At 41.6% G+C, this 25,033-nt stretch overlaps 1 protein-coding gene across 2 annotated transcripts in view; it reads left to right on the forward strand.

Moving 5' to 3' along the window:
- The window catches only part of PPP1R12A (protein phosphatase 1 regulatory subunit 12A), a 1,050,482-nt gene that overhangs the window by 230,016 nt on the left and 795,433 nt on the right, over positions 1-25,033 (forward strand). The gene's annotated exons all lie outside the window — the stretch shown is intronic.

Genomic DNA, 25,033 nt, shown 5'->3' on the forward strand with positions numbered 1-25,033 from the left:
TGGGCGAGGTCCAATGTTTCTGTAGGGTACTTGAGCCTGCAGGATTCCTTATCAGATAATAGTCAATCAGTATCTTCCATGCTGAGCCCCCATAATCTATTCGCAGTAGGAATCATATATTGCGGCTCAGGCCTAGTTCTATAATCCTCAAGACAAGAACCAGGTCCATCGTGGTTTTTAGTGGTCGTATAGAAGAAACCCAAAGGAAGCAGGGCAACGCCATGGTCGGTAATCTGATGTGGGCTTAAACTACTTAAAATATCTTTGACCAGCGTAGGGGTTTTAAATGAGAGAACTACGCAATCGCCCTTAAATATTTTATGGTTTCTACCCACCCATTTTACCCTTCTAACCATCTTGATGTCTTCGAAAAGTTTGTCAGGCCAGGTTTCAGGCGAGTTGCAATCCAGTTCAAGGCCTTGTTCCTCAGAGCTACCCATGATTCACCCCGTGCTCCAGATAAAGTGGGGACATTCGCGAGAACTGCCACATAGGGGTAGCCGCAGGCGGGAGGTCAAGAATGTCTCTCCCAGTTAAAGGGGCACCTTGGTAGGCTTTAGGAATAGTTACGTGTTCCCCTCTCTTTGGTGACATTTTGTAGGATTGAGCATTTCCAGTTCTTTCAGGAGAGGCACAAGGGTCGACTTGTCTTTGGGTGATCTGAGGAATGGGTGGTTGGGTCTGACATATTAGAGGGGGGCCTAGTGTTGAGATCGGTATGACAAAGCTGTCGTGCAGTTGAGGTTAAAGGGTTTATAAATTGAGGATTCAATGTTTTAAGGAGATAATCCATTTTTCCCTCCAATTGGGTTAGGCGTTCCATAACTTGGTCAAAGCGTGTCCTAACTAGTTTTTCTAGGGCAGTCAATGGCTCTGCAGGACTATTTTTCCCTTTCGCTGTATGGGGTTTATTCTTATGATCAGATTTTTCGCCTTGAGGGCGAGTTTGAACGTTTTGAATACAAGCATTGGGTTGTGCTTTCGTGGAGCCATGTCTAATATTCACAGGCGGCTCTTGTTTTGATGGTATGTCCCTCCTTGCTAGTTGGAGTTTCCTCTTGCGTTTTGGTGAGGGAGGATGGTCATCACCATCTGAGATAGTCAATTATATCTTGAATACAACCGTTAGTGGTTTTAGTCTGGATTTCACTTCCAAAAGGCTTAGCTGAATGCTCAGCAATTGTTATTAAAGACGAAGGATTAGGGGGTACTAATGGCCTATTCTGGGTAAGTATTTTTCCCTCGACATTGATAATCTGTTTGCCGATTTCCCCCATTGCTCCTGAGATAAATTTCAAAATTAACGTATGTGTTTTTTTGAAGTAAAGTATCATTTATGCTGGGTTCTTTTTGTTTCCTTTTTCCCATTATTACTAGCTGCCTTAAGCGCAAGAATTCTGTGATAATTGACTACTAGGTAGAGATTCACTTAGGAGGTGGAATAACAAACAATTGCTTTTGGGAGGAGCGCGAGGATTAGATTTAAAGGGCTCCTGCCCTGCTTGTTCTGCCGCTTGCCGCCGCCTCCTCCTCCAGCCCCAAGACACTGAAGACGCGCTTCCCGCGAGCGGGAGCGTGAGGATTAGATTTAAAGGGCTCCTGCCCTGCTTGTTCTGCCGCTTGCCGCCTCCTCCTCCGGCCCCAAGACACTGAAGATGCGCTTTCTTCTTAGTGTGCAGCAAGAATACCTTTAGTTTGATTAATTTTATAGCTTTACAACTCAGTGAATCGTGCTATTATATCTAATGCTAGTTTTATACTAATCGGTTGTCTTGTAGCATTATCACCTGCGAATAGTTTAACTTTTGGTGAAGAAGTGTAGATTGATGCTAGATTGTTTATTTTCTCTAAGTGCTCTTGCTAAAGGTTCAACAAACATTGCAAAGATGATATTTGAAATCAAACATCCCTGTCGTGTGATGATTAAATTATTTACCAATTTGTTATAAAGCATTCAGCTTCCATGTAGCCTTTGCAGTTTAGGGCAAATAATCTCGTCATTGGGCAGGGGAATACCTTGCTTTTTAAAACTTCAAGCAAGAATCCATCAGCTGACCAGATCAAAGGCTTTTACTGCATCCACTAAAATAATGCTGCAAGACTTTGTTCTGTCAGTGAGAAATAATCAGTTTTTTTGTTTTTTAATGAAATGACTTGGTGCATGGTCCCTCCTGGGAATAAATCAGTTAAGGTCTTCATGGATTAATAATGAGGCATATGTAATTATTTGTTGTGTTAAGATTTTTGGTGAATATTTCCGAAACACTATTTAGTAGCTTCGTTTATACACATTTGGATCTAGAGGGTCCTTGCCTCTTTTTTAAATTTATTTTTTTATTTTTTATCTTTTGAAAGCAAATCTGTATTCCTTAAAGTGAGTTGGGCATCTTCATAGCTGCTAAAACTATACTTGAGTTTTTTTTACATTTTTTTTTTTTTTACTTTCTTTAATAAAAATGAAATTCAGCTTAATGGTTGTCCTATCCTTGTGCTTTGCTGTTCAATCGAATGTGTATTGATGTCACTGCTTTCTCTGGTATAATAGGGACTATTAGTGTTTGAGACTCTTGAGCAGTTAAAATTGAGAGAGATAATTTTTTTAGGTTTATTTGAATGGTTGTATGACAGATACACACATGCCAGAACAATGCATGCTTTAACAATGCTGTCGGTACCACAACCACGTCTTTTCCACTCATGCCTTTACAACAAATTTAATTGTAAAAGCATGCTTAGTAAAGGCATATGTGGAAACGGCATGCGTGGTTCTTTCATACTGCACCCCCTCACCCACCCTGAACCCAAAACTACCCCACCCCTAATAAACTACCCAGACCTCCCCACCTGCCCTGAGCCCTAAAAATAAATAAATATCCAGACTCCCCCATGCTCTAAAAACTACACTACCCACATACCCTTACAAAAAGTACTCTGGCCCCCTACCACTCCTAAACACTAAACTATCCTGACACCCCCTACCCACCTTGAGCCCTAAAACCTTCCCCATAATAATAAAAAAAAAAAAAAAAAATATCCATAACCCCCCATCCATCCTGCCCTTAGAAGCTAAACTACCCGGACACCCCCTCCTGCTCTGAGCCCTAAAACCTTCCCCAATAAGTAAACTACCCGACCCTCCACAAGCCCTAAATCCACCCCCACTGCTAAAAACAACCCACCAACCCTGCCCCAACCCCACTTACCACACCCTCTCATGATCCTTCCTCCTCTTCTCTCCTTCCACCCTTTCTTGAACCTTCCCCCACTGCTAAAAAAAATAAACTACACCGCCCCCCCACTCGAAGCCCTAAAATAATATTAAAAAATAAAAAAATAGTTCGCCCCACACCCGCCCCTAAAAAAAAAAAAAAATTGCCTGACTCCCCCCCCCCTCAAAATCCCTAAATCCACCCCACCCCTCAAACCTACCCCACCCCTACTTTACTCAAATCACCTTGTCCTCTCCTGATCCACTGCGTTTTTCTGTGCCTTAACCACGCACAGGTGTAGTTTGGCACATGCATGGTTATGACACGGAAAAAGGCAGTTGTTCCGGCAAGCGTGGTTATGATTGCATAGTAAATGTCTGCGTTGTTCACAATGCGTTGTTTAGGACATTTCCCTATTTGAATTGTTGCTGTTGGAGTGGTGGTGCAAGACTGGTATATTCTCTAGCGTGGTTCAGACAAATCTATCATGTCTCTTCCGGATCTTCGTTGATTGTTCCTTTTTTAGAGTTTTAGATCCTTATAATAGTGTTTCTCATGGTAGCTGTTCTTATACACCAAGCCAGCATTTTGCCTATTACATCTTCTTCATATAATTGTTGCCCCTCTGTAGCTGAGTTGAATATATATTTTTTTCTTCTAGATACCCACTGAGCTTATTTTTAGCTTTTTCCCCTTGGAGAAGTTGGAATCTTGTGTGTATGAAGTTTAGCAATTTCTTAGTTTCGTTTAATCTAGCATAGAAAGCCTGGTATTTTATTTTGGTCTGCTTCCCAATTTGAAGTATGATAAAATCGGCTGTTAGGGTGGCTTTAAAAGCCTCCCAGGTGACTTCCTCTGATGTTGTTTTTGTTCTGCTGCAAATATTTGCTAATTTTGATTTTGATTTGGTTGGTAACTTCAACATTTGTGAAAGGTTTTCACTATAATTACTATGCTTAGGCTAATCAATGAGTGGTTTGAGAGACCAATATATAGCTCACTTCTTTAACTTTTAGTGAGGTTGGCTAGAAATAATTTGTTCTAGAGGCCGACCGGTATCGCATACTAAAGTATGAGAATTGCAAGTGTAACTATTTTCAGCTTGCCATGAATCAACCTACCCAGTCTCTGTTTTTTAAGTGTTTATTTCTTTTGAGGTGTTTGGTGTCTGCTGGCTTGCACCACATCTCATGATGTCTTAATTCAAGGTACTGTTGAAAATGAAAGTCCCTACTAAATAGATAGGGGTGTGAAACGGCAACCAACATGCTTCTTGTAGAAATACATGCTCACTCTCTACGGGGCCATAGTGTGACACTAATATAAAGGACTTATGAAGGAGTTGAATCCTTAAAACTACATATTGCTCTAACTAATCCCATACTGTCTTATATAGTTGTACTTGGCAATAAGTATCCAGTCCCCAATATGAGCTGCTGAAGCAGAAGAATTATGCTTGTTTGTAGTTAGTCCTTGTACATGTGTTATAGGTGTCTTTTGATATTTGTTTACTGTACTAAGATAAATGTAGGTTTGAGTGTATGGAGCCATGCTATTTTTGTCCTTTTTAGCTCGAGCACGCAAGTGCTTTCCGACATGTTATCTAACTGTGGGCTTTTAACCATGCCCACCTCTTGCCCATTACTATCACTCGTTTGTGGGCTTCCCTTTCAAAAATCCCTTGATGTCATTGCTGGATGCTTTATGCTTGTCCTGCTTTGGTACGGTGTTATTGCCTTGCAGACTCACCCTGTTAGATGGATAATTCCACGATTGCAGATATGTTTGACTGTGAGCAAACTACTTTTTTCTTTTGTGTCTCTTCTTCCTGCTCATGGCGGCCATGGCTCTTTGAATTGGCTCGCAATGCAGATTCTCGCGCTATGTACTTCAGACAGAATTCTTTGCACTTGTTCTCTTTTTGTGCTCAACTCAATCGCTCTTTTCTTTGTGGCTGGCACTGTATTGTAGTTATGAACATCTATAGCCAGTGCAGGTAGTTATCGCCCTCTCCCATGTTGGTTTGCTTTAGATCTTTGTTTGGCCACGTGACACGGACTTGAAGGAGAACTTTAGTGGTCACTTTTGGGTATCTCCGGTATACAACAAGTCAATGCTGATGGTGTGGAGGGCAGAGGGAAAGAGTCAGAGGTGCTGGATTTGATCAGCACTTCTGTTTGGGAACATTGTTTAATTTATGAATCGAAGATGTTCAGCACAGGCATTTCACTCTGGTGGTCCATTTTCATTAATCAAAATCCATAATTTAAAAAAGCATTTAAAAGCTTTGATTTTCATTGTAGGTAACTTAAAATGATCTTTGGTAAATTTAATTGACTACCACTGAACTTGAGTCGCAATCTTTCGGTCCAGCTAATTTGTGTGTACACATAATCCGGGAGACGTGTGTCAGGTGTGCAGCTACGGCCACGTACACACATGACGTGTTACAGCGAGTCATAACACTTTGATGGCTTTGGTCAGATATGCAAATTACAGTCAAAAAATTGACTAACTTGACAAATGAATAATTTTGCTTGATAACCATTTTGCTGCCAGTAAAAACAAAGCAGCTCACTGTAGCGTGATGAATAGAAGGTCACCAGATGATGATACTGCTTCAACCCTTGGGATTTGCTTGATAAATAATCGCTGCATTGTGGGACTGACAGTCCTTGTTCACGTTAACTAATCAAATGAACTTGTACTTGTGAACGTATTTAATGTTTAAAAGAAAACTAAATTGCATGAATAGTTGTGTCCTTGGGATGGAGTCATCCCTTAACCATTCTTTTACTGCACATGGCACTTTCAAGTTGTATCTCAGCACTTTAAATAAAAAATGTTTATATTAAGCAACTTAATAGCACTTATTTGTTCAAGCTGAGAATGAAATGGTAGATTGGTGCCATCGGGCAACCCGCCGAACTATCTCTGTGCATTCGTCTTGACACTGCTGCTAATGCTGCAGGAGGCAGCCAGCCTGCCTTCAGGACTGGGCCGGCCTGTTCCTCCACAGCTGCTGTATGCCACTTGCACTGATGCAGTTCCTTGTCAGACCAGAGACTTCATTGGGTCCTGCAAATTATAGAAGGAAGAAACAAGGCGCAGCACTGGATGAAAACTGATGCAATATCACCTCGATGGATGGCCATAGCCAAGCTTATCCTCTGCCTTTGCAGGCACATAATCCAAGCCTGTAAAAAACAGAAGCATCAAATAGACTGTCATATTCCTATAACTGCCTGGGTAACTTGTGTATAGAAGCAAAAGCCTGGGCTTTAGTTACTGTCATGGCTCCCTGAAATGGGCACTTAGGCCGCTTGCTGGTAACTGCTGGAGAGGAGTTGTAAAGAGTTCTTTGATCCTCTTAGATCAATTTGCAGATGCAGCTGAGCAAATACTGCCCTGCAAGTGAAAAAAAAGCCACAGGGCGAATACACACTGGTGTTTGGGGCAGGTCGTTCTTTTGTGTCTCAATGTTTCTAGCCCTTTGCCCTACACTGGGTACACAAGCAAACTACTTTTGTCTCTTCACTTCCTGCTCCATGACGCTTTCAAGTTTTACACAGCACAAACTTGATCGGCAGTATTCGAGCGCTTTCCATGACTAGCAGTTACTTTACATTGTTTCATTTGTTTCCCCTTAACGCTCCATGGTGCTTTCAAGTTTTACACAGTGCGAACTCGATCACCAGTATTGGAGCGCTTGCAGGACTGTTTCGTTTGTTTCTCCTTCGTGCTCCCCAGCGGCCATGGTGCTTCTAAGTTTTATACAGAAGGAACTCAGTCTGCAGTATTTGAGCGAATTGCGTGACTACCAGTGAATTTACATAGTTTTTTTTGTTTGTCCTTCACGCTCCATGGTGGCCATGGCGCTTGATTTCTCCTTTCCTATAAATTAACTTTACTTTTTATGACAATGTTGACCACATTACATATGATTTACACAGTGGACAATTATATACTTTCTCCCAGTGTGACTTTTTTGCATTTTTTCTTTTATTTTACTCCATGTCCATAATATGTGACAGCAGTGCTCAATTTGTAAATAATCACATGCCGGTGCCGAAAGCTTTCTTTGCAACACGTGGCTGTTGCAGTTCAATGTGAATACTGAGGCACCATTCTGAAGCCATCTTGGGCATTTTTAGTATATGTACAGCCACTTTTAACCCCTTTAGCTCACAGTGCGTAATTTGTAAGCAGTCATGTGCTGGTGCCTTCGGCTTTTCCTTCGCAGTGCGTGGGTGCTGTAGTTTTGCTGTAGTTTTATGTGATTACTGAGGCAGAGTTATTCTGAAGCCCCCCCGGGCATTTTTAATATATGTACAGCCCCTTTCAAGCCCTTTAGCGCAGTGTTTAATTTGTAAATAATCATGTGCCGGTGCCTAAAGCTTTCTTTTGCAAAGCGCGTCTGTTGCATTTTAATGTGAATACTAACGCACCATTATTCTAAAGCTATCTCGAGCATTTTTAATAAATCTGCAGCCATTTTTAACCCTTTAGCTCGCTCTTGCAGTGCTTAATTTGTAAATAATCACTTGCCAGTGCCTAAAGCTTTCCTTTGCAACGCGCAGCTGTTGCAATTCAATGTGAATACTGAGGCACCTTATTCTAAAACATCTTAATATATGTGCAGCCACTTTTAACCCCTTTATCCCGCAGTGCTTAATTTGTAATTACATTCTAATGCCAAAAGTTTATTTCTGAAAAAGGTTTTGATTGGGTTCATATGATAATTGTAGGTGTTTTATTAATCTATCCTTATTGCAATTATGACCATGATTCAGGCCAGCTTAACATCCTTATTACACTATGACTGTTTAAACACTCTTGATATGTTTGGGCGCCCCTTCTACTTTATTTCTCTTGTTACTCATCTGTGGATGTTTTGTATCTTTTTTTTTAGGAATTATGTTAGCCAGCCAGCAACTCTAATGGTGGGGTTGTGAAAATGGTATTCTATTGAAATAAGCATGGAGGATCTAAATTAGAGTTCTGAGTAACAACATTTTCACTGTTAGCTGCAGATAGAGGGAAAAAAGCTAATTGGAAGTGATCTAAGGTATATGCAGTTATATGCAAGCCCACTGAAATTATGTGGCAGGAAAAGACCAAATTATGAGGCGGGTTGACTAATTTATGTGGCAAGAAAAGTCCAGTTACGAATTTACAACGCATTAGCTCTAACTCAAGCAAATGTGAGACCTATTGGAGTGGAAATGCTTGTCATGGTTATTGTGTCCATTCAAATTTAGTGCGATAATGTTCAACTCATCCATCGCCTTTTTTTTAGATCGAAGCCTACCAGACTGTATAGCGGTCTGGTTTGCCAAGCCTTGTTAGGGACATTGTGAAAGCTTCCTTGGGAATGCATTCCACCCATTCCTTACCATTGTCTTTGTAAGTCACATTAGTTTACTTTCTTTTTGCTGTCTTTATTTGTTTTAGTCTGTCTAGCATGTCTTGATCCCTACAGCTGAGCATAACCTGTTCACCACCTCTCCAACTTACTCCTTATATTCTTCCACAAGTGCTTGTTTTCTGTGAACAAGCCTTTACATTTTGTTTCTATTTTAGTTACAACAATTTGTCGAATGTCAGGGTCTGTCCTTCAAGCAGCATGTTAAATATTTTTGCTCAGTCTACAAAGCAGGAGGATTTATGGGACAGTCTTGCTTGGTACCCATGTGAGAGGAAAGCGGTAGGATTTTCTTTTAGCAAGCAACAAAATGTAAATGTCTGTAAATGAACTGTGCAAATATTTTAGAGGATATTAGAATTAAGAAAGCGCAAACCACCTAATTCTGAAGTGTGGTGGAAGCATATTTTAATCTGATCACAAGCATTCAGTACACTAGATTATATTTTCACACATTGTTTGTGCTTTATAGTTTTAGCAGTAAAACTGTATGTCTCTGCAAATGTAATGGCCATTTCAGTTGAAAATGTGTAGTCTGTAATGGCAATGTGCTGCCACGCTATGCATAAATCACTCTATGCTTTTCCATGTTAAGCCACTCTACTCTCTGCCACACCAAAATACTCCGCTCCACTCTGCTACACTGCCCCACAACACTCTACTCCACTCTAGGCCCCTCCATTGTAGACACTGGCACTCTGTTCTTCGATCCTCTACTCCTCTTCAATCTACGACACTATACTCCTTTCCAGTCTACTCCACTCCATGCCACTACTCTATTCTGCACCACTCCACTCATCAAATTTAAAACTAAAGTTTATTCAGTTAATCATCTACAGAAATCATCAGATGAGGAAAAGAACTGGGATTTTCAGACACTTCTTAAAAGCAGATTCACTCTCTAGGAATGTGGTTCCAGGCTTTAGAACCCACCAAAGCAAAAGATGTTCCTCCTTTTGTTTTAAGCTCAAAGGGGTGATGGCTAGCAAGTTTGAATTGGAAGATCTCAAAGTCCTTTGGGTCCTGTGGTGCATAAAGAGCCATAAAGGTACTTAAGGCCTGTGAGGTGAGTTCCTTGGAGCGTAAGAACAAGTCTGACAGCAGCATTTGAAGTCACTTGAAGCTTATGCAGCAGTTGTTTAGTAGTCCCCAGGGAGAGGCTTTCAAAGTAATCCAACGTTGAGCTGATAAGTGCAAGAACAACTGCTGTCCTTGCTGCCAGAAGGAGAAATTTGAAGACTTATTGGATCACTTAATTAGGAAAAAGCAAAAGACCAATACAGATAACATTTGAGAGTGGATAGAAAGGGAAATGTCAAATTCGACTCCTTGAATCAGAGCCACCTGTACTGGTGAAGGAGGAGGCATGAGGTTGTCAGGCTACCACATCTGAGGAGAAAACGTGTTATTGTGACCAAATAAGAGTATTTCTTTTTTATCTGTATTACACATTTAGGGTATTATGCTTCAACCAACTGATGATACTTGTGAAATAGTTCTTAAAATTGAGTTCAGATTCAAAACAATTATTGGTGACAGATTAATTGGGTTTCATTAGAATAAGATGTGGTAAAAATACTGTCAGAGTGATTATAATATATTTACATATATGTGTTACATAGTGTAGGACTAAGTGACAAGTCCTGCAGAAACCTGTACCTCAAAAAAAATATATATATATTTTGAGGAAAACTGTCCAATGGATTCCACCTGCCTCCTATTAGCGAGAAAAGACTGAACCCAAGCCCAACCCTGGCTACAAATACCAATGTCCCTGAAATGCTGAGAGTACCAGATGAGACACTGTATTGAATGCCGTGGACAGATCTAGGATTAGGACAGTGTTCAGGCCCTTACCCAACTTACACAGCATGAATGTTATTGTTTTTGATACTTCTAAAAGTGCAGATTTTGTGGAGTACCTGGACCTAAAACCTGATTTTGAGGGATAAAAAGTACTAGAATGTTCAAGAAAAGCCAATAGTTGCTCGTTAACTGATTTTTCTCTAACATTTTAGCAGAGAGAAGGGAAATAGGCCTAAATTAGATTAAAAAAATGTATCGGCTGTTTGTTTTCTCAATAATGGTTTAACAATAGCCAGCCTCCATCACCAATGCTGAAGAAAGGCATTTAAGATACTGTTAATTATATGATTAATGATTCCAGTTGCTTTCTTAAAGACAACTGGCAGACATGGGTCTAAAGGGGAGCCAGATTTGCAAAATAAGAGAGCTCTTTCTGATTGCTGAATAGAAATATATTGAAAAGGCGCTATATTGGGCTTAAGAGGGAAAATGTTCTGTAATGAGTATTGAGAACTATCTGTCCAGGATTCATCCCCATTAGAACATTCTCTCTTCCCTCTGGCCATTCTTGTGGAGATAGCACTACATTTCTCTTTATAGTTCTTGAAAGGTGTTTGAAATTGGTGGTTAACTTTCTTACATAGTAAGATTCCCTCATTTGTCTTCATTGTTTTGTTCTATAACATTAACATAGATGTGTGCTTCTTTTATATTTGTAACAATCTGAATGTTTCCTTGAGCATCTTTGTTTTAAACTGCTGTCCATATTACCATTATGTGTGTACCAATAGCTTTAAACAATGGGATAAATTGTTACACTTTCCACCTACTCCTTCTCAAATTACATATCAGAGTAGATTGAAGCTGTGACCAAAATATTTTCCTTTATTCTAAAGTCTTCAAACTCAACAAGGACTCTTCTGGGCCCGGAACCAGGTTTGGGCAGCGCAAAGGGGTCTCTGAGTGTGATGTATAGCGGAGTATCTCTGACATGGATGTGTTCCATATCTTTGTGCTCCAGGAACAATCCTCAAATTGTCGCTTTTCATTCGATTCTTGTACACTCCTTTTAAAAAAAAAAAAAAAAAAAAAAAAAAAAACGAAATCTGAGTTTCTCACGTTTCTTGGAAGCAGTGGTTATTTCATAATGGATTGTCTCTTGGTCATCCTCCATCTCATGCACTCTTTGTTCCAAATCTTGCAATTGTGAGCCAAATCTATTTATTGTAGCATTTCATTCTTGTATATGTAGCATGAGGTTGTTTGCTATCTGATTCGTTTTTTTTGCTATTGTATTTCAGTGAGTATATTTTCTGAAAGTGTAATTAAAGTGACTTTCATATGGCTCTTATTGCCTGGAAGATATAATTCTAGTGATGATTGAGTGAGAAATACGTCTGATGTAGTTTAGTGAACTAGTAACTTTCGTCATACACTGCTAATGACCTCACATATTACATCACTCATGTCATGTTAAATGATGACATTGGCTTCACCACTTATAGCATTTCAATCATAGTATCTGTCCACACCCTGCATCCAATCCACATCAAGAGTTGGACTCTGTGCCTAGTCTTCGACAAGGCCCTGCACCCAGCCCTCTGCAAGCACCAGACCTCCACTGCATGTAGCTATTTTAAATTTAATTAGCTACAGAATTTCTAAGTGACGTGCGGTTTTACTGATAAAACTATATGGTGTACAAACAATAATGTTTGGAAATCGAGTTTCTGCAAATCTATCATTTGGACGCCACCAAGTAAAGGGTTTTTAATTTGTTTTGCTCCTATTTTAATCTTTTCATCACACTTCTGAATTACAAAAAAGTGCACTTGTAGTTCCTGATATATTTTGAAATATTTGTACTATTTATTTGCACACCGTGTAAATGTAAACTGCCATCCTGCAGCCTTTTGTTTCACAATGATTGTCGGATAGCTCACTTTACAAAATCGTCTAACTGTAGTAAGAGGAAAAAAGTAGACACCATATTTAGGATAAGATAAGCATCACTTGGTAAAAAGGTTAAGTGACATTTTGAACACTGTCCTTGAACAGACAGCAACGATGGCAACATAAAACAAGATTTAAAAGCATCTTTGTGACATGTATGTGGGTGTGCTGCAGGCAACAGGGACTGTATAGTGAGGAAATGGAATTGAAAATACTTTACACATTAACTGCAAAAACCAGAGGTTACAGGAACATAATAACAAGGTTCAGATTTTACACACACAAAACCATAGAAATTCAGCAGTTATACTTATCTCAAGAAACTATAACTTGTTTCCCAAAGTAACTATAAGTCAAGCCCTCGCCATGCATTGCTAATTAACCCACATATTACATCAGTCCTGACATCTTCCGTGGCATAATTGGTAATATTACTGCAGTATTTCCAATAAAATTATTGATGAGAAAATTTACATGGGAGGTGCGTGAGTTATAGTTACCTTGGGACACGAGTTAGTTTCTTGAGATGAGTGTAACTAACTGCCTAATTTTGGGGGGGTTTTGTGTCTTTAGAATTTTAACCTAACTATAACGTCCCTAATAATCTTTATTTTCTTTCAGTAATGTATGTGTACATTTGTGCATGTGTGTAAGTGTGTGTGTGTGTGTGTGTGTGTGTATATATATGTTCGATGGCATGTGTAGCTGCAGATACACATGCTGTGCACATCCCGCCATCTGGTGTTGGGCTCGGAGTGTTACAAGTTGTTTTTCTTCGAAGAAGTCTTTTTGAGTCACGAGACCGAGGGACTCCTCCCATTTCGACTCCATCTTAGATTGTTTTTTTTCCGCCATCGGGTTCGGACGTGTTCCTTTTTGCTCCGTGTTTCGGGTCGGAAAGTTAGTTAGAATCTCGGAAAAATCGTCGGTATTGTTTGCGTTCGGTATCGGGTTAGTTACAACAGATCGACACCGAATTAAGAAGAGCTCCGGTGGCCCTTCGGGGTTTTCTTTCCATCCCCGTCGGGGCCTGGTCGGCCCGGCCACGTGTCTCTTCAAGGCTGATGGAACGGACCCCATTCCGCTTCTGTCCAAAATGCCATAACAAGTATCCATATACAGATCAACATCTGGTCTGTAACTTGTGTTTGTCACCAGAACACAAGGAGTATACTTGTGAGGCCTGTCGAGCGTTTCGGTCCAGGAAGACACTCAGGGACCGAAGAGCAAGAAGACTGCAAATGGCGTTGGCGCCGACAGGACAAGAGCGTTTTCGAGGAGGAGGAAGAAACATTCTCCACCCAGGAGTCGGACTCTGAGGAGATCGATCCAGAGGAAACGCCGAAAACCCTGAGTAAGACGTTGAAAACAAAAACTCACGAGAAAAGCGCTAAAGCCCAGGGGACGCCACCGCCAACAGGCCATGGCTTAACCCGAAAAGTAGGTGACCGTTCATCGGCACCGAAAAAGGGCGAGCTGGTGTCGAAGTCATCCGACTCCGGTCGAGATACCGGCACACAGCAATCTCGGGCCCGAGATAGTGGCTCAGAGAAGATTCGGCACCGAGACACCGGCACCGAAACGGGTCGGCACCGAGAGAGCACGACACCGAAAGTAAAAAAGGTTTCGTCGGAGCCGAAAAAAAGCAGCCGAAAAGGTTTCGGTTCCGAAATATCCGGCCTCGGAACCGAAAACAAGTTCCTACACTGAGGAGCAAGGACTGTCCACAGAAATGAAAACACATAGATTTGGACAAGAATTACAGGCAATAGAGCCAGATCACACACAAAGACGGCTCTTTATTAAAAAAGATACAGGGAAGATCAGCACTCTTCCTCCAGTCAAAATGAAACGCAAGCTTGCCTTCCAAGACAAAGACAAACAGCCACACGCAAAGGTGGCTAAACAAGTAACACCACCACCATCCCCACATCACTCTCCGCAACCATCACCGGTAGCCACTCCACCAATGATGCAATCCCCAACTCATACAGGAATGAGCCAAGATGACCCTGACGCATGGGACCTTTATGACGCACCAGTGTCAGACAATAGTCCAGAATGCTATCCTGCTAAACCATCGCCACCAGAGGATAGTACAGGCTACGCACAAGTGGTGTCAAGAGCAGCTGCATTTCATAATGTCAGCCTTCATTCAGAGCCCATTGAAGACGACTTTCTTTTTAATACACTGTTGTCCACACACAGCCAATATCAGAGTCTTCCTATGCTAACCGGGATTCTAAAACACTCCAAACAAGTGTTTGAGGAGCCTGTTAAAGGGAGAGCGATTACTCCAAGAGTAGATAAAAAATATAAACCGCCACCAACAGACCCAGTATACATTACACAACAGCTAACACCAGACTCTGTTGTAGTGGGAGCAGCGCGCAAAAGAAACAACTCTCATACTTCAGGAGATGCACCACCTCCAGATAAAGAAAGTCGAAAATTCGATGCTGCAGGCAAAAGGGTGGCGGCACAGGCAGCAAACCAGTGGCGTATTGCAAATTCGCAAGCTTTACTAGCCAGATATGATAGGGCCCATTGGGATGAGATGCAACACCTTATTGAACATTTACCCAAGGAGTTCCAAAAGAGAGCGCAGCAAGTAGTAGAAGAAGGACAGGGTATCTCAAATAATCAGATACGGTCAGCAATGGATGCTGCAGACACAGCTGCTAGAACTGTCAACACAGCTGTAACAATAAGGAGACATGCATGGCTGCGTACATCAGGATTTAAACCAGAGATACAGCAAGCTGTGCTGAATATGCCATTCAATGGACAGCAGTTGTTTGGGCCGGAGGTAGACAGTGCGATCGAAAAACTTAAAAAAGACACTGACACAGCCAAAGCCATGGGCGCACTCTACTCCCCACAGAGCAGAGGCACATTTCGAAAGACACAATTTCAATGGGGGTTTCGAGGGCAAACCACAGAAGCCACAGCCTCCCAAACAAAGCCCACTTACCCGAGCCAGTATCAGCGGGGAGGTTTTCGGGGACAAATATAGAGGGGGACAATTTCAAAGGAACAGAGGAAAGTTCCAAAGTCCCAAAACTCCTCCAAACAAACAGTGACTTCAAGGTCACAAATCCCCAACATATAACACCTGTGGGGGGGAGACTAACCAAGTTTTACAAACATTGGGAGGAAATAACAGACACTTGGGTCTTAGCAATTATCCAGCATGGTTATTGCATAGAATTGATCAAATTCCCTCCAAACATTCCACCGAAAACACACAATATGTCAAAACAACATATAAATCTTCTAGGACTAGAAGTTCAAGCATTGCTCCAAAAAGAAGCAATAGAGTTAGTACCAAAACAAGAACTAAACACAGGAGTTTACTCACTGTACTTTCTGATACCCAAAAAAGACAAAACTCTAAGACCCATACTAGATCTTAGAATAGTAAATACATACATCAAATCAGACCACTTTCACATGGTTACATTACAAGAAGTAATCCCACTGCTCAAACAACAAGACTACATGACAACACTGGATCTAAAGGATGCATATTTCCATATACCAATACATCCTTCACACAAGAAGTACCTAAGGTTTGTATTCCAAGGGATACATTACCAATTCAAAGTGTTGCCATTCGGAATAACAACTGCGCCAAGAGTTTTTACAAAATGTCTAGCAGTAGTAGCTGCACATATCAGAAGGCAGCAAATACATGTGTTCCCGTACCTAGACGATTGGTTAATCAAAACCAACACGCAAAAACAGTGTTCACAACACACAAATTACGTCATACAAACCCTACACAAACTAGGTTTCTCAATCAATTACTCAAAGTCACACCTTCTGCTGTGTCAAACACAGCAATACCTAGGAGCAACAATCAACACAGTAAAAGGAATTGCCACTCCAAGTCCACAAAGAGTACAAACATTCCAAAATGTCATACAAGCCATGTATCCAAACCAAAAGATACAGGTCAAATTAGTAATGAAACTCCTAGGCATGATGTCCTCATGCATAGCCATTGTCCAAAACGCAAGGTTGCACATGCGGCCCTTACAACAGTGCCTAGCATCACAGTGGTCACAGGCACAGGGTCAACTTCTAGATCTGGTGTTGATAGACCGCCAAACATACATCTCGCTTCAATGGTGGAACAGTATAAATTTAAACCAAGGGCGGCCTTTCCAAGACCCAGTGCCACAATGCGTAATAACGACAGATGCATCCATGACAGGGTGGGGAGCACACCTCAATCAGCACAGCATCCAAGGACAATGGGACATTCACCAAAAACAGTTTCATATAAACCACTTAGAACTGTTAGCGGTATTTCTAGCTCTGAAAGCATTTCAACCCATAATAACACACTCTTGTCAAAACAGACAACATGACAACAATGTATTACCTAAACAAACAGGGAGGAACACACTCGACACAGTTGTGTCTCCTAACACAAAAAATATGGCATTGGGCGATTCACAACCACATTCGCCTAATAGCACAATTTATTCCAGGAATTCAGAATCAATTAGCAGATAATCTCTCTCGGGATCACCAACAGATCCACGAATGGGAAATTCACCCCCAAATACTGAACAATTACTTCAGAATGTGGAGAACGCCACAAATAGATCTATTTGCAACAAAAGAAAACTCAAAATGCCAAAACTTCGCATCCAGGTACCCACAACATCAGTCTCAGGGCAATGCACTATGGATGAACTGGTCAGGGATATTTGCGTACGCTTTTCCCCCTCTCCCACTCCTTCCATATCTAGTAAACAAGTTGAGTCAAAACAAACTCAAACTCATACTAATAGCACCAACATGGGCAAGGCAACCTTGGTACACAACACTACTTGACCTTTCAGTAGTACCTCATATCAAACTGCCAAACAGACCAGATCTGTTAACACAACACAAACAACAGATCAGACATCCAAATCCAGCATCGCTGAATCTAGCAATTTGGCTCCTGAAATCCTAGAATTCGGGCACTTAGACCTCACACAGGAATGTATGGAGGTGATAAAACAGGCTAGAAAACCTACCACTAGACACTATTATGCAAATAAGTGGAAAAGATTTGTTTATTACTGCCATAATAATCAAATTCAACCTTTACACGCATCTGCAAAAGAAATAGTAGGATACTTACTACATTTGTAAAAATCTTCCATTAAAATACATTTTACGGCAATTTCTGCTTACCTACAAATTACGCACTCAATTTCATTGTTTAGGATACCAGTCATAAAGGCGTTTATGGAAGGCCTAAAGAGAATTATACCACCAAGAACACCACCAGTTCCTTCATGGAACCTCAACATTGTCCTAACACAACTCATGGGTCCACCTTTTGAGCCCATGCACTCTTGTGAAATGCAATACTTAACGTGGAAAGTTGCATTTTTAATTGCCATCACATCTCTAAGAAGAGTGAGTGAAATTCAAGCATTTACCATTCAAGAACCATTTATTCAAATACACACAAATAAAGTTGTTCTACGGACCAATCCTAAATTTTTACCAAAAGTAATCTCACCATTCCACTTAAATCAAACGTAGAATTACCAGTGTTCTTCCCACAGCCAGATTCTGTAGCTGAAAGAGCACTACATACATTAGACATCAAAAGAGCACTAATGTACTACATCGACAGAACAAAACTAATTCGAAAGACAAAACAACTATTTATCGCCTTTCAAAAACCTCGTACAGGAAATCCAATTTCAAAACAAGGCATTGCTAGATGGATAGTTAAGTGCATTCAAACCTGCTATCTTAAAGCTAAAAGGGAACTGCCTATTACACCAAAGGCACACTCAACCAGAAAGAAAGGTGCTACCATGGCCTTTCTAGGAAATATTCCAATGAACGAAATATGTAAGGCAGCAACATGGTCTACGCCTCATACATTTACCAAGCACTACTGTGTAGATGTGCTAACTGCACAACAAGCAACAGTAGGTCAAGCTGTATTAAGAACATTATTTCAAACTACTTCAACTCCTACAGGCTGATCCACCGCTTTTTGGGGAGATAACTGCTTACTAGTCTATGCACAGCATGTGTATCTGCAGCTACACGCCATTGAACGGAAAATGTCACTTACCCAGTGTATATCTGTTCGTGGCATTAGTCGCTGCAGATTCACATGCGCCCACTCGCCTCCCCGGGAGCCTGTAGCCGTTTAGAAGTAGATCTTAAACATTTGTACATTTGAAAATATATTACTTAAAATTTTATTATGTACATACGGATTCACTCCATTGCATGGGCACTATTACTAGCATACACAACTCCTACCTCACCCTCTGCGGGCAAAACAATCTAAGATGGAGTCGACGCCCATGCGCAATGGAGTCGAAATGGGAGGAGTCCCTCGGTCTCGTGACTCGAAAAGACTTCTTCGAAGAAAAACAACTTGTAACACTCCGAGCCCAACACCAGATGGCGGGATGTGCACAGCATTTGAATCTGCAGCGACTAATGCCACGAACAGATGTACACTGGGTAAGTGACATTTTCCATATCTATATATATATGTGTGTGTGTGTGTGTGTATGTATGTGTGTGAATATATATATATATATATATATATATATATATATATATATATATATGTATACATACATTTTTGTATAATAATATGTACACCCACATGCACACCTAGGGAGGCAAAACTGGCTCCTCAAATGATGAGTCTAGTCAGCTTAATGTAGTTTAGGTGCAACTACCTGGGTATTATTGTTTTACAGCTTAAGGGCTGTAATGATCCTAATTTATACTTCTTCAAAAGACTAGCTACATTTGTCACATTGGTCACCGGAGGCAGGCAGCAGGCTTTTATTGAGGCAGTGTGGTTTGTTTGATTAGATTTTCCCATCATATTTTTTTTACCTCCTCATAATCTGGGCTTATACTCATACTGTGTCACTGTTTGGCATCAGATTTCCACAGCAGCTCTAGTGGCCATTACTATTAATTTCTGCTGAGTGCCTCTTCTTTTGTTGTTGATGGTTTACAGTTGTGGAAGCCTACTAACACTGTAAGGTTACTGTCCAGCCCTAAATCTTATGTGACTCCTTGGTAGTTGAATTGTTCATTTGTTTCAGTTTCAGATCACATTGTCTTTGTGGAGTTCTTCATGACTAAATGTTCATGAGGCAGCACTGTTATCAGAGCACGTATTATCAGCTCTTCAAAATATGCATAGAATGGGTTTTGGCTCTGCCCTGAAGTTCTTTATCCCACCTCATACTGTTGACTGTTTGAGACATCTTTCCACCATGTAGAACATGCTTCCATAAATCATGCTGTTTTACTTTCACACCTTTGTCCTGTGTACATTCTGTACAGAATGCAATTTTTTTTTTTTTTTTCCATGTGGTAGCACTGACGTAGAGTCAAATTCAATGTCTAGATTTACATTTGTTGATATGTTAAAGCCCGACCTAAAGGTATTGCCATTTTGATTTCACAGAAGGATGTTTCTCTGTCATCCAAGTGTCTTGCTACTTCCTTAGTAGAATTTTAGTTCACTTTTTCATTCCCATTAAAATAGATTTGAACTGGCACGTTTCTGAAGTTGATTCTACCTCCACCTCCAAATGTCATGATTTATGTTTTTCGTAACGTTTTGACACTTTGTTGTTGATGTAACTGAAGGCCTGCTGAATACATCTCCCAGACACAAGAGATATATATATTTTTTTATGTTTACTTTTGTTTTTTATATATGGGGAGTGACCCCTTAGGCAAGGGTCGCTCCCCTGGGGGGCAAATTGTATTTAGGCCATTTCTGCCCCCCATGGGGGCAGATCGACCTTTTTTTGTTAGGCCAATCTGCCCCCAAGGGGGGCAGAAACCAGTCAACACCACGGATTTTTATTTTATTTGTGTCTGTTTCACGCAAGGGGAGCGACCCCTTAGGCAAGGGCTGTTCCCCTGGGGGTCAAATTTATTTTAGGCCATTTGAAACCACTAGGCACCAGGAATTTTTTGTGCCTATTTCAAGCAAGGGGAGCGACCCCTTAGGCAAGGGATGCTCCTGTTGGGGGAGAGAGGGGGGCGGCGACTGGTTGGGGAGGAGAGGGGCGACAAATTTATTTTAGGCCATTTCTGCTCCCCTTTAGGGCAGATCGGCCTATTTTTATTAGGCTGTTCCCGACCCTGGAGGGGGGCACAAACCACTCAGGCACCAGGGATTGGTGTGTGTGTATGTATGTGTGTGTTTTGTTTGGGGGTGGGGGGCGCAACCCCTTGGAAAGGGTGGCTCCCCATGGGGTATATTACTGTTGGCCATGGGCAGATCGACCTATTTTTGGAAGGCCCGTCTGCCCCCAAGACCAGAGACCAGGGAAGATGTATTTTTTTCCAAAATAAGAGAGTGGGGGTATGGCCATACCCCCACCCCAAATAAATGGGGCCAAAGTTGTTCTGCCCACCACTGGGCAGATGGGGCAATTAGTCCCGATCCACACCCCAAGGTGGTCAGAAAGTCTACTAGATACCAGGAAATAAAAATAAAAAAAAATAGTGGGGGGGTTGGATACCAACTAGAATGGGCCTGGTTATGCCCCCACCCCAACTGAAGGGGTAACAGTATTTCAGCTCTCCCCCGCACACTTAAACATCTTATCCCACGCAAGCAAGAGGACATTTGATTTTGAGTTTTGGTGTTACATTTGGGCCATGAGAGCTTGGCTAGCTCTCAAAAGTGTCCCACTTTGAATGCTGAGGGCTGCACTTTTTGGACTTTGGGACGCTGCCATGTAGAAAAGCCCACAAAACCTAGACACATCTGAAAACTAAACATCTGGGTGAGTCCAGGGTTGTGTGCTTCACATGCACCCACACCATTTTCTCACCCACAATGCCCTGCAAACCTCCATCTTTGCTGGAAATCACACATTTTTCCCACATTTTTGTGATGGAACCTTCCGGAATCTGCAGGAATCCACAAAACTCCTACCATCCAGCATTGTCTCATCTATACCAATATAAATTCTGCCCCACTTGTCAGCCTAAAAATGCTTTTTTTCAAACTGCCCTTTTGGACCTGCTTTGGTTCCCCCTCACCTCAATTTCGACATGTTTTTGGCTCTTCCCTGTCACGGGCACTTGGTCATCATTTTTACTGGGAGACTGCGGGGAACGTTGGGTGGTAGGAAATTTGTCCCGGTGTGGTGATTCCTCACAGAAATGTGGGGAAAAATAAATAAAAATTATTTCACTAAATTTGAGGTTTACTGAGGATTCTGGGTAAGAAAATATCTGGGGATCCACACAAGTCACACCTCCCTGGACTCCCTTGGGTGTCTAGTTTTCAGAAATGTCTGGGTTTGGTAGGTTTACCTATATGGCTGCTGAGCCCAGAACCCCACTTCCCCTGAAAAACAGGTAGTTTTGTATTTGATATTTTTGATGTGTCCAGATAGTGTAATGGGGCATTTCCTTTCGCAGGCAGTAGGCCTACCCACACAAGCAAGGTAACATCGGGAGACTTGGAACACTGGGTGGAAGGAAATTTGTGGATCTTCTCAGATTCCAGAACTTTCTGTCACCCAAATGTGAGTATAAAGTGTTTTTTGGCCACATTTTGAGGTTTGCAAAGGATTCTAAGTAACAGAACCCTGTGAGAGCCCCACAAGTCACCCTATCTTGGAATCCCCTAGGTGTCTACTTTTCAAAAATGCGCAGGTTTGGTAGGTTTCCCTAGGTGCCGGCTGAGCTAGATGCCAAAATCCACAGCTAGGCATTTTGCAAAAAACACTTCAGATTTCAATGTAAAAATGTGATGTGTCCATGTTGCGTTTCCTATCGCAAGCATTGGGCCTACCCACGCAAGTGAGGTACCATTTGTATCGGGAGACTTGGGGGTACACAGAATAGCAAAACAAGTGTGATTTCCCCTTGTCTTTCTCTACATTTTTTCCTTCCAAATGTAAGACAGTGTGTAAAAACGACACCTATTTGAGAAATGCCCTGTAATTCACATGCTTGTATGGGCACCACATAATTCAGAGATGTGCAAATAACTACTGCTTCTCAACACCTTATCTTGTGCTCATTTTGGAAATACAAAGGTTTTCTTGATAACTAATTTTCACTTTTTATATTTCACCAAATGAATTGCTGAAAACCCATTGCAAGGTGCAGCTCATTTGTTGGCTCTGGGTACCTAGGGATCCTAATGAACTTACAAGCCCTATATATCCCCGCAGCCAGAAGAGTCCAAAAGATGTAATGGTATATTGCTTTCAAAAATCTGACAGAGTAAAAAGTTAGAGTAAAACGTAGAGAAATATGGCTTTTTTTCCCACCTCAATTTCAATTTTTTATTTATTTGAGCTGTTATTTGCTATAGAAAACCCCTGTAGGATCTACACAAATTACCCCTTGCTGAATTCAGAATTTTGTCTACGTTTCAGAAATGTTTAGCTTTCCATGATCCAGCAGTGGTTTCACAACCATTTGTCACTAACTGGAAGGAGGCTGAAAGCGCAAAAAATAGGAAAAATGGGGTATGTCCCACTAAAATGCCAAAATTGTGTTGAAAAATGTGCTTTTCGGATTCAAGTCTGCCTGTTCCTGAAAGCTGGGAAGATGGTGATTTTAGCACTGCAAACCCTTTGTTGATGCCATTTTCAGGGGAAAAAAACACAATCCTTCTGCAGCCCTTTGTCCCCATTTTATTTTTTATTTTAAAAAAATACATTTTTGCTGTTTTGTGGCTAATTTCTTGGTCTCCTTCAGGTGAACCCACAAAAGTCTGGGTACCTCTAGAATCCCTAGGATGTTGGAAAAAAAATTGTAAATTTGGTGTGGGTAGCTTATGTGGATATAAGTTATGAGGGCCTAAGCGCGAACTGCTCCAAATAGCCAAAAAAAAGGCTTGGCACCGGAGGAAGAAGAGGCCTTGCAGTGAAGGGGTTAAAGTATTCTTTGCCTCTGTATTTCATAGTAGCCCATCATCCAGCTTGTGTTATGATCCATACGGAGACTACTTACTCCTAAACTATCTCTTCTTCTGCCATCCGACAGAGCAAAATGTTTTTGAATTTGACATTGATGTTATTTGATGCTGCTTCCTCTTTTATTCCCTTATGGACATCCGGGCACTAGCTTTTGCATCTGTGCACTTACTTGGACCTGTTTTCCAAAGCAAGATAGAGCATCCATTCGTGGGTCAACTTCACCTGAACCGCAGTCTCTATTTTATTTATTATTGTACTCTTTTTGAGAGAGATTGCATGTTGAAATGCAACGAGGACTGTTTCATGCAGGCAGCTGTCTCAGTATTTTTGTGTTCTATTTAGACTTTTTTTTTTTTTTTTTTAATCCACCCGATGTGCTTGGTAATTAGCTGGGTTATGGAAGTGTTACTCAATGTGTCTCACAGTGTTATGTTATGCCTTAAATTACTTTTTAATCTACTGATTTTTCTGTTAAAACTCAGATGATCATCTTATTGATCTTCAGCTGTGCTCTCCGACATAGATATTTTGTCACGGTTTCGGGCCGGTCTGATCAGGACTTTGGTTGGGACACCCCTTGAGGTCACTGAATATCATAAAGAGGTAGTACTCTGGGGCAGAGGAGCAGCTAAAGGCATACACGGAAAGGACAGCTATGGATAGGCACAGGAAACAGGAAAGTAAAAGCAGAGCAACCCTTGTGTGAACAAACAGGAAACGGATTACCAGTGGACAAACACGCTGGGGTTGTACACAGAGTAAGGCGCAGAACCTCCCACAGTGACAGGGAATCTCAATGCCTCTGTGCAGTTTGCTCTTACAGATAGTCACCCTGCCAGCCCCATAGAAAGGAGGCAGCAGAAGTGATTCTGTCTCTGGACCCTAGAGCACAAACAAGGATAGTACTTACATACACAGGACACGCTCTTGTGGGTCCAGCTGGAAACACAGTGGCGATTCCTGAGAAAACCGCAATAGCACACTGTCACTGTTAGGCACGAAATACAACGTATAACACTGGACAAGGATGGGGGCTGGAATTGCCTCCTGGAAACCAGGAGCCAACCCCAGTACACAGGAGGACACGTATACACTGGTGAAGACTGATAGAACACTTACAAGACACAAAGAACCAAGAAGAAACAGAAACAGAAGGGAACAAACAAAGAGGCAGAGGCAAGAACTAGGAACAGGCTCAGGCTGAAGCAAAGGCGGGTCTAGGACTTGGAAACAGGGCGCAAACTTCTGGCTGGGACAGACAGAGACAGGACTGGGAAACTGAGAACAGGCTCTGGCTGGAACAGGCAAGGACAGGACTGGAATACAGGGAGTAGGAAATGAGCAGTAAACAGGACTGGGAAACAGAGAGAAGGTTCAGGCTGAAACAAGGCAGGAGCAGGGCAGAGAAACAGGGAGCAGGCTTTGGAAGAAACAAACAGGTACAAGGCTAAGAAGTAGGGAGCAGACTCTGGCTGGAACAATCAGGAGCAGGGCAGAGAAACAGGAAACCGGATCAGGCTGGAACAGAACAGGAACAAAACTGGAACACCATCCGACAAGGGGTCTGTAACACAAAGGAATTGAAGTCCGATGCACGACAGGGAGCTTGAGGAAATGGCTGCTTATAAGCAGTTCCAAGCTGGGCTGCACAGGAGAGGTTTCAGGTGTGTGTG

The sequence above is a fragment of the Pleurodeles waltl genome, chromosome 4_1 (assembly GCF_031143425.1).
Source record: "Pleurodeles waltl isolate 20211129_DDA chromosome 4_1, aPleWal1.hap1.20221129, whole genome shotgun sequence".
Taxonomy (NCBI): domain Eukaryota; kingdom Metazoa; phylum Chordata; class Amphibia; order Caudata; family Salamandridae; genus Pleurodeles; species Pleurodeles waltl.